The following is a 5491-nucleotide window of genomic DNA, read 5'->3' as shown; positions in this document are numbered from 1 at the left end:
GATGTTGCCCTTTGCTTTACATGGATATCGGACCTCAGTCCGCACTTTAACAGGGGCAACCCCATTCTCCTTGGTCTACAGGATGGAAACAGTTCTCCCAGTCGAAGTAGAGATACCTTTAATTAGAATATTAATGGAGGCCAATCTAGAAGAAGTTGAATGGATCCAGAACAATTATGATCAACTTAACCTAATTGATGAGAAGCGTATGATCGCTCTGTGCCATGGACAATTGTACCAACAACGGATCAAGAAAGCTTTTGACAAGAAGGTTCATCCTCGAGAGTTCAAGGAAGGGGATCTCGTGCTCAAGAAGATCTTGCTAGTACACATAGATTCACGTGGGGAGTGGACTCCCAACTATGAAGGCCCATACGTTATAAAGAGAGCATACTCTGGAGGTGCTCTATTTCTCACAGCTATGGATGGAGAAGAGCTCGTTCACCATATGAACTATGATGCAGTCAAAAGATATTATGCCTAACAAAAACCCACTAAGTCGAAAACCTGAAAGGGCGACTTAGGCAAAAATAGGTATCCCGGTGGACTGAAAACCCGAAAGGGTGGTCCAGGCAAAAGTTAGGGATAATATAAAAAATGGTAGCTCGCTAAGTTGAGAACCTAAAAGGGAGACTTAGGCAAAAAAGAGCGCTCCGGTGGATTAAAAACCCGAAAGGGCGATCCAGGAAAAAATTAGGGACAAAAGGCATAGACTACATCAGTTGTCACTGATCAACACAGAAGAGCCAGAGGTGGAAGATCAATCCAACGGCTCCCTTCAGAAGCGAGGTTTTATGGAGTCATTATTATTAGGGATAGTGGTAGTCATTGTGATTCACTGTAAACCTTTTCCCGTTGCCATTTTCTAAATTTGTAACGTTCCATGGAGCTACATCATTTGTGTGCTACCATTCTTGAATAAATACAAGTTTGCCTATCAATTTCTATCATTTGCTGTTTTTCTCTGATTTTCTTTGCTATGCAAAATGCCATTTATTTGTTAATAATGAAATTTTGAACTTAAAAAGAATTTTTCAACATATTGAGAAACATGATTTTTTGCTTTGACATGTGGAAATATTAAAAGGAAATCTTTCATCTTTCCCCGTAAGTCTCAAGTTGCAAGACTTTTCCTTGAATAATCAACATATATCTCTAGAGAGCACAATTCACCATTATCCGAAGGATTAATGGGCTAGTTGTAACTGTTTAGCTTGATAGATCCCCATTCGATGCATTTATCATCACTCATTTGGTTGAGTTGTTGGTGTTGAGGATTCAGTACCTTCATAAAGCCTTCTTTAAACTCTCAGTCTGCATGTCGTCAGCATTTGCATATCATGATCATTCATATATCATGCATATAAGCAAAATAAAAATCATGCATAACCCGAAGTACTTCATGCTCATTCGCATAATCTCAGGTTTCGTTGTGGATTTTTATTCCTCGACCTCTAAGACCAGTTGTTATTGGCGTCGTTTGTTAAGTCTGGTTGTCACCAGCGTCTTTGATCAAATCCAATTGTAACCGGTATCTCTCTAAATCTGGTTGCCACCAACATCTTTTGTCAAGTCCAGTTGTAACTGGCATCTTGTTTTCCAAATCCATTTGTAAATGGTACCTTAAGTCTGGTTGTAACCAACATTGTTTGCAAGTCCAATTGTTATTGACATTACCTCTCAAATCCAGTTGTAACTGGCATCTTGTTTTCAAAATCCATTTGTAAATGGTATGTTAAGTCTGGTTGTAACTCGCATTTGTTTACAAGTCAAATTGTTATTGCCATTTACCTGTTAAGTCCAATTGTTACTAGCATCCGGTTTTCAAATCCAGTTGTTACTAGTCCCCTTTCAAGCCTAGTTGTAACTAGCATTTTTGTTTAAAATCCAATTGTAATTGGTATCTTAAGTATTGGTTGTCACCAATACCCTTGAAGTCCCATTGTAACTGGAACCAATCCGCTTGAAGTTGATTGCAACCTATGCTTATGGTATGAGTCCAATTATTGTTGGCACCTACAGAGAGTTTCCTACCCCGACGACCCTAGTTCTTCCTAGAAAGTTGTCGTTTGGACTCTTTCATTGATATGAATTTCCATAATTTTTTATCAGATTATTTTCTTGTGAGAAATCTCTGAATTTTTCAAGAATGTTATTGTTGTCAGTTCATGTTTGAACCTACTATCAGAACTTCTTGGTATTCCCCAGCATTGTCTGGTCATGTATGAACCTATTGCTGAACTTTTTATTCCAGTATTACCAGGTCATGTCTAAACCTATTTTGAAGAACTTTTTTTTCTTTGATTATTCTAGTGTTGTCAGATCATGTATGAACCTGCTGTGGGAATTTTCTAAAAAAATATATTTGAGTTGTTAGTAAGTTATGTGTAAACTTACTGGTGAAATCTCTTGTACTCTAAGTGTCGTTTGTCCAGTTTCACTTTGAGTACTCCTTAGTGTGTGTCTGACTCTCCAGCAGGATTGTTATCCCCAACGAGTTATTTTACCCTATTTGTCTGTTCCCTTGTGGGCCATCAGTATTCCCCACATATTGGTTTGTCTGGTATAACATCTCCTATTACGGGTTCACCATATCCCTAACAAATAAATTCAGAAAAATATAAAGGAAGGAAAAATATGAGAGAGATGGTACACTGATCAGTCTCCAATTCTACTTGTTTTCGGACACTCATTCGGCACCTTTGTCAAAGTCGGTAACACATTAATCCACTTATTTTATTGTTTTGTTTAGTAATTTAGATGTTTTATATTGTTGTTTCCATTTGTTGATTACATGTTATATGCATCATCATACTCCATTTTATGTCCTTTTGTGGTAGTTCTTTTGGTTTCAGGTGTAAGCAAGTGTACCGGAGGGATAGATAAGCAAATCAGACATTTCGGGCCCGTTGAAAGAAGAAAATTGGACAGTACAGTAGTCTTGACACGGTTACCCGTGTTGCCCAACACGGGCCGTGTCAGGAAAAGGCACTTGGAAGAGTGATCACACTGAATCACACCGTGTTTTTGACTTGAATTTCACATGTTTATTAGGTCTTTATTATCATTTTGCTTGTGTTATGCTCTCTTTTATGTTGTTTTCAGATATTTAGCTCTTTCGGGACCCTTTTAGAAGAAACGAAGCAAAAGGACCTAAAATTAGGATTTTTCGGCAAATACTGTACACATGGCGTTATGCATGGCAGCCGCTATAGGGGAAGCCATGACTCATCAGCCCTCAACCAGGAGGTAACCGCCACGATCCCATGAACTTTCCCATTTCCACACATGGCGGGCGCCATGAAGGGATGGTGGGCGCCACCTTTGTATTTCACGTTCCCACTAAGGAGAAGTTGAAGGGCACCATGGTCTTTGCAAGCTGCTGAAATCCTCTATAAATAGGTCGTTCTAGTTCATTTCTAAATCATCCAACTTAGTTTACAACACTAAGACTATATTTATCATCTGTAAAAGCGGTAATCCGTCACATCGGGGGGTTATTACACCTTAGTGGGATTGAGTTTGAGCACTTCGATTTTGCTGTCGTCTTTATCTTCAAAGTCGAAGGTTTATTTTCCTTGTACCAGAATTAAAGCCTCCGTTTGGAGCAGGTTCTTATTTAATCGCTTTTTATTTATTTTACTTGTCATGCTTTACTTTATTTAATTTCTCGCCATGCTTTACTTTATTTATTTTCTCGCCACGCTTTACTTTATTTAATTCTTGTCATTGTCTTTACTTTATTTAAATTTCTCGCCATTACCTTTATTGCTTGCTTTAAACGCTTTACTTGTTCTTTACGCCTTATATTCTAAAACAACTTTTCATCATGATCAATATCGCTGTGTTTGTTTGTATTACCATGTTTGGCTAAATCTTTTAAAGGTTAGAATGTAAGGATCACGGTTAAAGAGATGTTTCATATATTGAATCTGTAGAAATGCTTTAAAGGCTGTTTTGATTTTTAATTTGAGTTTTCTGAAACAAACTTGGTTAGTTTTAACTACTTAAGGAGTGCGAAAGCACCCTATCTTAGTTAACTAGGAATTTTTATCACTTTAAGGAAAAACGATTTTTGAAACTGTTTTGGACGCGTTGATAGATTTAAAATCAGGAAACTCCTTGGGTAAACTTTCTAAATCAAAATCACTTTTCAACTAAGTTTACGAGTCTTATTTCTTAAAAATAAGTTTACTACTTTAGCGTTCTGCGCACCTTTTATAAGTGACAATAAAAGGCCTTAATTTAAGGGTAAACTCGGTTCTGAATACGCGAAAGTGACAGTTCCTGTTAAATGGATTCTTTTCAAGAGTAGAAAATATTGCCCCATAAGTAGTTATATTTAGACAATCGAAACATCATTTAACTGACGTGAAATACATTCAAACCTGTCTTTACCTGCACTTAGTATTTTCTTTATTTACTATTATCTTGCAACATCAATATCTCTTTTATACCGCCTTAGATAAACATCGTAACGATAGTAATCGATAGATTGACGATTTGGTCTCTGTGGGATCGATATTATTTTATATTACTCTGACGCGATTCGTGCACTTGCGAATACAGCAATCAAGTTTTTTACGCCGTTGCCAGGGACCAACTTCGTCAAATTTCGTACCCTGTTGTTACACCCTCTTGACTAAGGCTTTATTAGCCGGTAAATGCGAAGAACCCGTAGTACCGGAAATTTAGTAGATCCTTTAGCGGAACCCGAACGTTACACTCGTACACGCCTCTTACTCATCCGAATTAAGAAAGCTATGGCTGAGAATCGCGACCAGAGACCTCTTAAAGAATTTGCTCAACCCTATGACAAGGAACCTAGTTCGAGTATAGTAAACCCCCTCATTCCTGCCAACAATTTCGAACTAAAACCATCTTTACTGCAATTAATGCAGCAGAACCAATTTGCGGGTCTCGCTACTGAGAACACAAATCAACATTTAAAAGTCTTTATCCAACTGGTCGACACCTTTAAATCCAACGGTGCTTCACCTGATGCAATCCGTTTAAGATCATTTCCTTTCTCCCTCAGGGATATAGCATGTTCATGGTTGGATTCACTTCCAGCTAATTCAATAACTACCTGGGAAGACCTTAGAAGAATATTTCTTGCTAGATATTTTCTCCCTAGTAAGACTGTTGTTCTTCGAAACCAAATAACTAGATTTACTCAAAACCAAGGAGAATCACTTTTTGAAGCTTGGGAGAGATATAAAGAGCTGTTAAGAGTCTGTCCACACCATGGCCTAGAACAATGGTTGATCGTTCATACCTTCTACAATGGACTCCATTATAACACAAAAATGAGCATCCACGCTGCCGTTGGTGGCGCGCTGATGAACAAACCTTGCCCTGAAGCTTGTGACCTCATTGAGGATATGGCCCAAAACCATTACCAATGGGGAACTGAACGAGCATCAATATAGAAAAAGGAGACCCAAGGTGGAATACATGAGATAAGCTCTAAGGACATGATGCAGACGAA

General features: G+C 38.1%; 1 non-coding gene across 1 annotated transcript; it reads right to left on the bottom strand.

Annotated features, from left to right (window-relative positions):
• Positions 1-5147: 5147 nt before the first annotated feature.
• LOC127077929 (small nucleolar RNA R71) lies at positions 5148-5254 on the bottom strand. Its single transcript, XR_007787688.1, has one exon. It is a non-coding gene; the product is annotated as a small nucleolar RNA R71 (small nucleolar RNA).
• Positions 5255-5491: the final 237 nt, after the last annotated feature.

The sequence above is a fragment of the Lathyrus oleraceus genome, chromosome 4 (assembly GCF_024323335.1).
Source record: "Lathyrus oleraceus cultivar Zhongwan6 chromosome 4, CAAS_Psat_ZW6_1.0, whole genome shotgun sequence".
NCBI classification, from domain to species: Eukaryota; Viridiplantae; Streptophyta; class Magnoliopsida; order Fabales; family Fabaceae; genus Lathyrus; species Lathyrus oleraceus.
Note: the sequence above shows the minus strand (reverse complement) of the source record. Positions and strands in the feature narration are given on the sequence as shown.